Source organism: Canis lupus, chromosome 22 (genome assembly GCF_011100685.1).
Source record: "Canis lupus familiaris isolate Mischka breed German Shepherd chromosome 22, alternate assembly UU_Cfam_GSD_1.0, whole genome shotgun sequence".
In the NCBI taxonomy this organism is placed as follows: Eukaryota; Metazoa; Chordata; class Mammalia; order Carnivora; family Canidae; genus Canis; species Canis lupus.
The window spans coordinates 1,703,835-1,715,302 of record NC_049243.1 but is presented as its reverse complement, the minus strand read 5'-3'; positions in this window follow the sequence as shown (position 1 = coordinate 1,715,302).

Sequence of the window (11,468 nt, the reverse complement as noted above, 5' to 3'; positions counted from 1 at the left end):
CCTGTGTTATGCATTTGGGCCTGGGGGATAGGAGAGGGCTGTACGATTGTGGGATTTGTTTCTGGAATATCTGTGTGCAGGAGGCAAGACATTTTCAAGCCCCTTGGTCCATATCAGGCAATTGGGGGAGCAGCAGGAGGGTAAAAGGCAGTTGTTTATTTAGGACATATGGATGAAGGCCTCAGATCCCAAGGGGTCACGTTTGTGTGTCCTTTGGAGGTGAAATTAATGGATATTTCCCTTTGAAGGATCAGCTGTACAGTCACTATCCAGTGGAATAAAATGACCTCATGTTGCTTTTTTTATTTTTTCAATTCTTTTTTTTTTTAATTAAAAAGAATTTTTAAAGAATATTTTTTCAATTCTTGTTGAAAACCAATCTGCCTTTCTTGAACCTAAACACGTAAAGTTTGATGAGCTAACGAGAAGGGAAAAGAAGAACCACAATAATCTTCCAGTTGATATCAGACTCTTAAAAATAGTGCATGGGACAATAAATAATACTGTTGGTTTTTCTCCAAAGTGGCCTATTATACACATGTGAGGAAGAGGAGAAACTACCACCCTGGGAGGAAAAAAAAAAAAAAAAAGCCAAAAGGCTAATCTTAACTATTGAAGTGTTCTGTAGTATTCTCCAAAGTTTTTTTTTTTTTTTAGATTGTATTGTGGGGGAATTTGGGGGGACACCCTCAGTCTCACTGGGAGACTGTGGTTTATTAAAATCATCAAAACACAGATGATTGTTTTACTCTTCTTCCTTTACTCTGTGTCTGCTTTGAATCAAGTCTTGTCCAATAAACAAGGACACCGAGAGACTTTGTTGGACTCATCAACTATCCTTGGTCGTTGGATTGCTTCTCTTCCAATTTCATTTTCCTGTAGTAGGATCTATTCCACACTGGTGGCCAGTCTCCAGCAACCTTTTTTTTTTTTTTTTTTTAAGATTTTTATTTATTTATTCATGAGAGACACAGAGAGAGAGGCAGAGACCCAGGCAGAGGGAGAAGCAGGCTCCATGCAGGGAGCCCGACATGGGACTCGATCCCGGGACCCCGGGGTCATGCCCTGGGCCGAGGGCAGATGCTCCACCGTGGAGCCACCCGGGGGGCCCCAGTCCCCAGCAATCTAATGAAGGCTCTGCAAAGGGCACTACCCGTGTGTTCACACGATCATGCGTGTTTCTAAATTCTGCAAAAGCAAGATGTTTTCAATGTAATCACCCAAGATCATCTCTGTGTACTCTGACTTCTCCACCACCCTGTGTCAGTTGGCTTCAGAGTGATAGGCATGTATTGGCACAGGCTAAGAGGAAGTTGAACTGAAGATACGTGTAGTTTGGTGCAATATTTTTATGTAGTCTGCAGTGCCTTTTGTGGCCCTCTGGGTGAGGAATGCCTTCTAGGAATACTCCTACCACCCGCTGGATGACTCACCCAACAGGGATGGTGAGGAAACGCCAGGGCCAGAGGTCTTAAGGGTATAAGCCAGTTTATGGTGCTCGGCCCTGGAAGGGAAGCACAGTGGTAGTGGAGATAAAAAAAAGTTTTGAAGCGAGGTTTGAGAAGCTCAGCTGTGGGAAATTCTTACCTTCAGCAGACATAAAATTGTGAGTGGAGGTTTGATGCCCAGCCAGGTATATCCTCTCCTACCTGGAAGACGCTTGATCATGCTGAGTGTCCAATTATCAACTCCGTACCTATGTTTTTCTATTTTCATGTGGAATAGATTTCATCAGAATTCTTGTGTTTGTGCGTGTTTCTTCATCCCCTTCCGGATCTCATCTTGTTATATCTGTTGCATCTTGTCCCCATAAGACTTGGTGGTTTCAGAGGAGAGGTGTCCAAAGTCACCACCGAAGCAAGAGAAACGCCCTGAGAATAAGTGTTCTGGGGCTGAAACTCTCACAATTGGTCCGCAAGTCACAGTACGTAGCACAAGAGGAGCCCAGTTATCCCATCACGTAGCGGAATGCCGTGGGGGGACATTTGACTTAGTCTTGTGGGTGCCTTCATTTTAGGTTAATTTTGTCTGTGTTTTGTTTTTCCCTAGAATTATTGCTCATACCAAAATTCAATGTGATAGAAAGGGTGTATGTCTATTGCAAACCAAAAGTATAAATTGAAAGAAAATGTCTGCGATATCTGTCATCTTCAAAAAGACGTGCAATTTCTTTACTCGTTCTCAAGGAATATTGAATTTTTGTGTATCTAATTTTGCATTTTGTTTTCCTTAAAGAGGGGTGCAGAAATCCTATTCCCCTCTGGCCCCACAGAGCCCGATCCACTGTGCCCCGTGCCCTTGCCCTCACGTGGACACAGCAGCAGCCGGAGAGGGGCCGGGCTGTGGGGATCTGCATGTCTGTGGGGGCAGGAGCCTTGAATCTGCCCCCAGCCACCCTGGGGCCCCAGCAAATTTCTTAGCCTCTCTGAACTTCAGGTTCTTCAACCGTAAAGTCATAATAATGTGACAGTTTAATAATCACAGGATTATCGCGAGGCCTAAAGAAGCACTTCATAAAGGCTTGGCAGGGACAGACACTCAGAAAATGTCATTTTCCTTTTTTTCCTCTCCAGTGGTTCACAGGTTTATCTCAGGTCAGGGACCCAGCTGAGGACATATTTCGTCTTTTCAAAGGGCATTTTGATAGAAGGGTATGAAAAAGAGAGTTGGGGCTCCCCCATGATTCTCCTCTTTATTTTTATTTTTATTTTTTGATTCTCATCTTTAAAAAACCCCAGGCCCAGTGGCTCAGCGGTTTAGTGCCGCCTTTGGCCCAGGGTGTGATCCTGGACTCCCTGCATGGAGCCTGCTTCTCCCTCTGCCTGGGTCTCTGCCTCTCTCTCTCTCTCTCTCTCTCTGTGTGTGTCTCTCATAAATCAATCAATCAATCAATCAATCAATCAATCTAAAAAGTAGATTAAAAAAAAAGCCCCACACAGTGTGAATCCCGAAGTGATCTTCTCTGGGTAAAAAGCAAAGAATGACGTGCCCTGAGCAGCTGTGCAGAGTAGTGGACCGAGACTGCTAACCCCGCGTGGCTGGGCTGTGCGCACCTGCCACCCCTCAGCCCCGCACATGCTCTCATTCATGTGACAGGGCCCAAGGATTAGATTATTCTGAGTCACTGCAGTTTTTCTTTTTCTTTTCCTTTTTTTTTTTTTTTTAAGATTTTATTTATGTATTCGTGAGAGACACAGAGAAGGAGGCAGAGAGCCAGCAGGGGGAGAAGCAGGCTCCATGCAGGGAGCCTGACGCAGGACTCGAACCTGGGACCTCGGGGTCATGTCCCGGGACCCCAGGCAGACGCTCCACCACTGAGCCCCCTGGGGGCCCTCACTGCAGTTTTTCTACATCTCAGGTATCCGTCAGAAACGGTTGGTGAGCAGGCCCCGAGCCAGGTGCTGGATTGATGCTGCGGGAGTCCTTCTGCCGAGGCTTCCCACCCTGGGCACCCCATGAGCCCCGCTGCCCTGGAGCAATGTGGTCTCCCTGGAGCCGCTTCCTGAGCCGCGGGCACAGAGAGATGGGCTCAGGGAGGTGGGGCCGGGCACCGACTCGCTGTTAGGATAGCAGTGGGGGCCCCCGGGGCCTGGGCTGCTGCTGTGCTGCAGTGATGCCTTCGGGGACCGTGCCACCCAGCACCGCGTTCCTCTTGGTTTCCCCAGGCGCCCCCGAGCTAGGGGTGCCTGCGGGCTTTCTCGGGGGCACTTATGCTCTATCGGCAATGGGGGCACAAGGCGAGGCTTTTAGGACGCCCGAGCGGTTTTCCTTTTTGAACGAAAAGCATAGCTTTTGATTTATAAGCACGCCCATTATGTCCCTTGCCCTGCTGTTTTGGGAGAAGAGGAATGTTTTTGAAAAGGGACGTCAGGAAGCTACTTGGCCTACTTAGTCTAGAAAGGCTTCTAGGCCTTTCTTCCTCTGTGGGAGAGAATCCTAACCAGTGGAGGGCGGGTTGCAAAGTCAGCCCACCTGGAGAGACAAAGGGATCCCCGGGTGGCGGTCTGCTGAGCGGAGGCCAGCGCGACTCTAACCTGTGGGCCTCTAACCTGTGGACCTCTAACCTGCGGGCCTCTAACCTGCGGGCCTCTAACCTGCGGCCAGTCAGGGAGAGGCTGGGCCGAGACGCGCCCTGGCCCCATGGCTGCCGCCAGAGACTGGCTTCCAAGGACGAGCGATTGCTGATTGAATAAGAAAGAGGCTGGGAAATGCGCGTTGTAGCGAGTTACACGTCTGCCCCCCGGTTGTTGGGAGGCCTGGCGCACTGGACTTCACATACCTTATTTGAGGCTGCCTCGGTTCCCTCGCCTGCCTTCCCCACCACGGCGTTCAGCGGGCTCCCCAGGTGGTGGCGCAGTGACCCCACCTGGTCTCACTGACACCTTGGGGTCTGGATCACAGGTACCCAGGAGCCCGTCTATGTGGCTGCTAAGCACCGCCCCCGCCCCGGGTGTATACACGCACGCTTGTTTACACGTATCCTCGGTGTCTGCTGTGGCCGGGGAGTGTGCCGAGCATGGAGGGCGGGAGCACAGTCCTGTCCCCCTGAGGGACGCAGCGGCCGTGTCTCCTCTTTGCCTGTTACGGGGACACCTGCAGCGTGTCCCCAGCTTTCCCAAGTGTTTCCAGTGGTGGCCACACTTGCTGCTTATTTAGCCTCCCAAGGGCAAGCCCAGCAGGTCACTGAGGGGACAAATGCCCCCCTTCATTTTCTCCTGGACCTCTGCAACGTTGATCCGCTGATCACACGAAAAAATAGAAAAAGTCTCAGAGAGCGATAATCTCTTCAATAGCCATGTTTGATGTGACTTGGTAGTTACCTGGTTGCGTCTGTGGGATGAGACGAGCCTCGGGTTCCCCGCCCCCTCGGTTGTCATCTTCCTCGTAAGTGGCTCAGGTTAAAGGCCACTTCTTACATGGGTAAAATATTGAACGTGAGTGAATCGATCATTTTAAGGCCCTTCATGACAACTGTCTTTAATTGCAGTAGTTTTACTTTTGGACACCGATTGTGGGGGTACGTTTTAAACCTGGTTGGAAAATGGCACTGAAATGGTACCAGTTTTGCCAAATTTTAGTACATGGGTACTTGGAGTCATTGAGATCGACTCTTTGTATGTTGAGGAACGTCAGCCGATTCAGACTGGAATATGACTGGGTGCAGCCAGTCGAATAAAATTCCTGCAGTTCATCCATTCTTCTCCTACCAGCAGGTGTCATTATGGAAATATGAAAATACTGTAAATTCCAAAGTCGTAGGAACTGGCTGTGAGAAAGAGAAGTAGCACTTTGGATATGAAAAAACAACAAAAAGTGAAGAGAAAATTTGGTGCTAACCGAGGATGGCATGTTTAATGGCCAGTTTGGCAAATGTTTTACAACGTAATGTAACTGATACAGGATTTTAAGGCACGAACTTAATTTATTTTAATTAGATTAAGCAAATATTTATTAAGGCCTGCTCTAGGCTCCTAGGAGTCTCAAAAGAAAAGTCATAACTCTTATCCTTAGGGAGCCGGCATGCTATCTAGGGCGAAAAGGGCACATTCATGAAATAATTAGCAGAATGCGTCGGTCTTTCTTTTTATTGGTGTATACCAGATCGAAGTGCATTCACAGTAGAAGTAGAGAAAGTTCCAGCTGGAAGGGTCGTGTGTAGTATTGTGGATTCTGGATTAATCAAATAATGCTCTTTGTAAATTTATGAAGAGAGGAGCTTCAAAATTAGTAACTTGACAGGTCATCCCTTCCTGTCTTGCTCGCTGCCATCGCCTGTCTTTGTCCATGATGTCTTAAGTAATACGGATAATATAACAGTGTGCTATCACCAATCGATGATATGATTAAGTCTTTGTGAAAAACCAAGGTAAGTACTACCAGCGGTCATTTTTACTAGAGGACTTAATACAGTACCCAGGATAGGAAGAGTATTAAGTGTTCGAGCTCAGGGTCAGTGCTTCCTCTAGTCCATTTCCCCTGCTAGACTGTGAGCTGTTTCACGGCACGGGATATAGGGCGCTTGTCTCTGTACTGCTGATGCTCTAAAGCTGTGTCCGTATCTTTACTGGGCTCTTAGTACATGTTTGCCGAATGACTAAATGAGTGATATTATCCCCAAAGGATAGGGTATTAGCCATTGTGCATCCATTATGTCGTTAGAATGTGTGTTGGTATTAGATTAAGAAATCTCAGACAGAATAACTCGGGATTGAAAAGTTTATGGAATCCTAAAGTTTTCTCTTCTGATTCCATTAGTCCATCTAAGGAGATTTGTTTCAAAAATTATTTACAGACTGTAGGAAGGACGTTATAATTTACCTAAATAGAATGAGTCCATCTTTTCCAGTGACAGTTGACTTACTGTATTCACACTAATTCTTTTTATTTGTGCTCATACCAACTTTATTTGTTCTCATACTAATTTTGATTAATTTAACAGCTGCCACGCAGTGAGTCTGACATCCTCAGCCTACCTTTGGTGGGTTGGGCTAACTGCCCTTTATTCATTAGTTACTTAACATCTCCAGCTGCTTACTGGACTTCCCCATTTTGATTTTCTCTTGTCAGCTCCAACCTAACATGTCAAAACAGGAAATTATTATTTTTTACCCATAAACTACCTCCTTCTGCTGGGCATGCCTTTCGTTTTTCTAGTTCCTGGGCTAAAAACGTTGATGTTTCCTTTTTCTTAGTCATTTTCTCCACCCGATCGGTCAACAGATTTTGTATATTTCCTTCGTGATGCTTTGGTACAAATTCTTTTCTTCCTTTCCATTTCCTTTACCAAGACCTTGGGTTAGACCATGCATGGATAAAAAAAGCCTCCTGGATCATCCTGCTACCAGTTTCTCCTCTTTTTTCCTATGAATGACTATGAATGTTTGAATCATTCAAACATCACTACTAAGTCCAAACTCTTTATCGGAGTTGCCATGGCCCCTCATGTTATGCTATCTGACCACCGCTCTAATTCAAATCTGGTTTACTCCACTGCTTTGCATCAGTTGTATGGAAAAAATGCAATTTTCTGGTCTAGCCATTCTCTCTCTGACTTCTAGAATTTTTTTATGGTGGTAAAATACACATAATGTGTACATTTATAGTAACGTACACATTATTTTGTACCAAATTTATAAAATTTATCATTTTAACAATTTGGTTAAAAATTTGGCAAATTTTTGTAAAACGTATACAGTTCAGCAGCATTAAGTACATTCATATTGTTGTGCAACCTTCACCAGTATCCATCTTCTGAGCTTTCTAATCTTCCCCAAATGAAACTCTATACCCATTAAACAACTCTCAGTGACCCCTTCCCCCAGCCCGACAACCACTACCATTGTTCAACCTTCCGTCTCTGAATTTGGCTACTCTACGTACCTCACGTAAGTGGAATTACATATTTGTCCTTCCGTGACTGGCTTATGTCACCTACCATAACGTCTTAAGGTTCATCTGTGTCGTAGCATGCGTCAGAGTCCTTTAAAAGGCTGCACACTATTCCATTGTGTGCATATATCACAGTTTGTTTATCCATTCATCCGTCAAGGGACATTTGTAATTTTTACTCTTTTAACCTGTCTTACTAATTGCGAAGGATTAATCTTCCTATACGTTACTTCAGTTACATGACTTGACTGCTCAGAAGCCTTCAGTGATTTCCTTTTTACAGGTAGGATGAGGTACAGCATTCATAACCCCACATCCATGGCTCTCCCCAGTGGGTCCCGACCGAGGTATAGAATATTATTGCTCATTATTGACCTTCAAGATTCATTCATCAAACAAATATTTTTTCCATGCCTGGTGTGTGTTGGCCCTGAAATAAGTGCTGCCAATCCAGCGCTAAACTCCAGTATTAAACCAAATAGACCTGGTCCCTTGTCTCAGGAACCTGACCCTGGAGCTAAGTGATTCCTTCATTCATGCCAGGATGCTCTCCTCACCTTGGAAGCTGCCTACTTCACCCAACATGAAATTGCTGACCAAGTTGCCCAAAGCTAATTCTCTAGTAATCATTAGACCAAAAGATGAACTTGCTGAAATACTGAATTTTTCTAAAAATTTCTTTTTGTCTTGGTGTCACTGAAGTTCTTTGCGTGGAGACCTATTTTGGCCAAATGCTGATTGATATCAGCTTTGCCTGTGTTTCACCTTGTAGACCCCGAGAATTCCTAGGACTCTTAATGCTTTCTGACGTTAAGATGATTAAGTTTTTAACAGTGATTTTTGTCAGAATTATTATTGCCACTGTCCCTGTTGCTTCTGCCCCTGACTGTGCCCCTGCATTGACAAATGGTCCTATATAAGGTATTAGTCCCATGATTGCTCAGCAAGGTGGTTATGTGTTGAATTAGTCATTAGGGGCTGATCATTTGACAAATCAGTTTCCAAAAAATTCCAGAATGTCTTCTCTCCCTTGTAGTAAATCAGAGGGAAGGAATTTCTCTTATTTTTCAGGGTCTATCTTCTCTATTGAACCATAGTATTTTTTTGATAGCTCTTTTGATTTGCCTTTATCAGTGTCCTTCTTATGACATCTTGTGTTTAGAGCCAACAGTTGGTTGGTTAATCATGAGAAGTTGGGGGATAATAGAAAATCATACAGACGCATCTTTTAAAATAAAACATATTAATGTAAACTCTATTAGCCAGTCTTTCAGTGGAGGGCCAAGGCATTTTCTTTGCAAATAGGCCAACTGATTATTCATATCATCTCTCTTATAAAAACCACACTCATGATGAATCACCTGTGATTTCCAGTTTCATGTGTTTAAAATAAGAGCAAAATCTTAAAGACACTTGTGCTATAATGAGTGCAGAATCCTCGTATATTTTTATTATGCTTCCCTGTCTCACTGATACTACGTTTAAGAGCAGCTTTTTTAGCAACTCTTCACTGATTCTTTTAAATTTTTTGAATTTTTCTATTTTTTAAAGATTTTATTTATTTATTCAGGAAAGACACAGAGAGAGAGGCAGAGACCTAGGCAGAGGGAGAAGCAGGCTCCCTGCGGGGAGCCCGACAGGGGACTTGATCCCGGGACCCAGGGTCATGCCCTGGGCTGAAGTCGGCGCTCAACCGCTGAGCCACCCGGGCATCCCTTCATTGATTCTTTAAGAGTTCAGTTTGCTCTTTAAAGAAATACAACTGTCTCTGTTGTCATATTTCATCAGATAATACACATATTTAATTGAATTATAGAATTATAATAATACAAGTGGCACAACTTTAGTCCTTTGGAAAGCCCCCCACGTGGTCGGTGGCAGTGGAGGCTGCGACCCTGCGACCCCGTGACAGCAGACGCAGGCCCCGAGCACAGAGGGTGCTGGGTGTGTCACCTGATGGTTTCCCGAGGCCCCGGGAGCCCCGAGCTCGGCTGCGTGCGTAGTGTCTGCGCGTGCTGCCTCATGCTAGCGGGCCTTGACACGGGCACAGAGAGCCGCGTGCTTGCGGCCTGGCACTGAGGCGGGAGCTGAGGAGGGTGTGGGTGTGCCGGAGCCGGTGTGGGGAGCTGCGCCAACCCTGCAGCTCACACGGTAGGAGGTAGCCCCTGCTTCGCTGCAGATCCACACGCAGGCAGCCGCTCTGGGGCCCGGGCCGGGGTGCAGGGGGCCGGGGAGGGCAGGCCTGCGGGCCCTCACGACCGGCCACCTGGTCTCCAGGCAGGTGACGTTTTCCCGGCCCCCCCCCCCCCCGCCCACTTAGGTCCCCCACTTAGGTGGCCGCGCAGGGCACAGCCAGGGATGGCAGCCACTTCGGTGTCACCTGACTGCCCTCCTCGTGGCAGGCCCCCCTCTGCGGCCAGAGGCTGTGCTGGTGCTGCTGGGTCAGGGGCTGCCCTGGGCACTTGCACACGTGTGTGTGTGTGTGTGTGTGTGTGCGGGGGGGGATGTGTGTGCGGGGGGGGACACCATTAAACGTCCTCCTTCCTCATCAGACCCCAGGCCACGGGGTGACGATGGGGGCATCTCTCCCGTGCGGTGCCTCCCGGGGTGAGGGGGCTTTGTCGCCTCGGTCCCCGAGGTAAGTAACCAGGCTCTTGAGAAGAGTGCCGGTGGGCAGCACTTCAGCTGAGGCGGGAAGGGAGCTGTTTCTCCTCTCCGGTCTGCTCGGCCTGCAGTGCAGTCGGGCACTTCGTGACCCCTCTGCTCCCAGCTCTGTCTCTGCAGCGGTGTCAGGACACCAGCTTGTAGTGCTCGCCGCCCCCCGCCCCCCAACCGATACAGCTTTTGACAGAAAAGAAAGCTAGACTACTAAGCAATGTCAAGGAGAGCGCAGACCCCAGGCCAAGTCTCGAAGCCAGCTTTCGGACACTAGTGGCCGGGGGGCCTGGCCTCCCATCTTGTGTTCTAACTGCCCAAGTCTGCACGGTCATGGACGGGCCCATTTCTGCTGGATCAAGGAAAAGGTGAATTCTGTGGCTTTGGAACAACATTTTCTTCTATTTCTTCAATCTCTTCTTTTTCTATTTCTTCAGTTGCCTAACCACAGGCAGAAGAGGGTCTTTTTGAGAAAGGGAAACTGGACTACAGGCATCTTTCTTGCATCAGAAGACGAAATGGATCCTCCATCAGCCTCACCACATCCAACTCTTGCTTTATGTTGACTTATGTTGAAATCTTAGGGACTCTGTCATTGATCTCTGAACTCTAAATTCTCTTGTAAGGCTATAAATTACCCTCCCTGGCTTCCTTTTTAAAGCTCTAGTGAAGAATCCAAGTGTTCTCAGGTTTCTGTTCTAAAAATGCCCTCCAGCGACTTACAGTGAGAATGAGGCATTGTTTTATGTTTTTTTTTTTTAAATATTTTACTTATTTATTCATGAGAGACAGAGAGAGAAAGAGAGAGAGAGAGAGAGAGAGGCAGAGACACAGGCAGAGGGAGAAGCAGGCTCCACGCAGGGCCTGATGTGGGACTCGATCCCGGGTCTCCAGGATCACGCCCTGGGCTGAAGGCGGTGCTAAACCACTGGGCCACCTGGGCTGCCCTGTTACATATTGTTTGAACCCGGTCCCTGCTTTGACTTTGGAGGCTGACCATAGGTGAGGGGTTCTCTCAGCCCCCAGCTAGGCCAGATTCCCTCTCCTCGTCCTTGCCGCCGGGCCGGAGCCTCTGCCTGCACGGAGGTGGGATAAGGAGTGTGACCCACGTAGGGAACAGTGGAGGCTTGCTCCCCCAGCGAAGCGATGAGCCTTGATGAAGTGGTCCTGGAAACGATCCCCCGTTAAGACTGTCAAACACGAGCAATGCTCAACAGAATGCTGTGCATATATTAGGCCCTCAGTGTTTGTTGAATGAAAGATGAATGCTGCAAAGGGTGGCAGTCGTTCTATTCCTGGCAGCACCCCCCCCCCCCGGTGATGGTGACAGCCTTCCTCTCTAGCTACTCTCTCTGTTCTTGACCTGCCCTCCACCGTCCCACTGCTGCTCTACCCTTTCTTCTCTTACTAGGAGAAAAGACAAG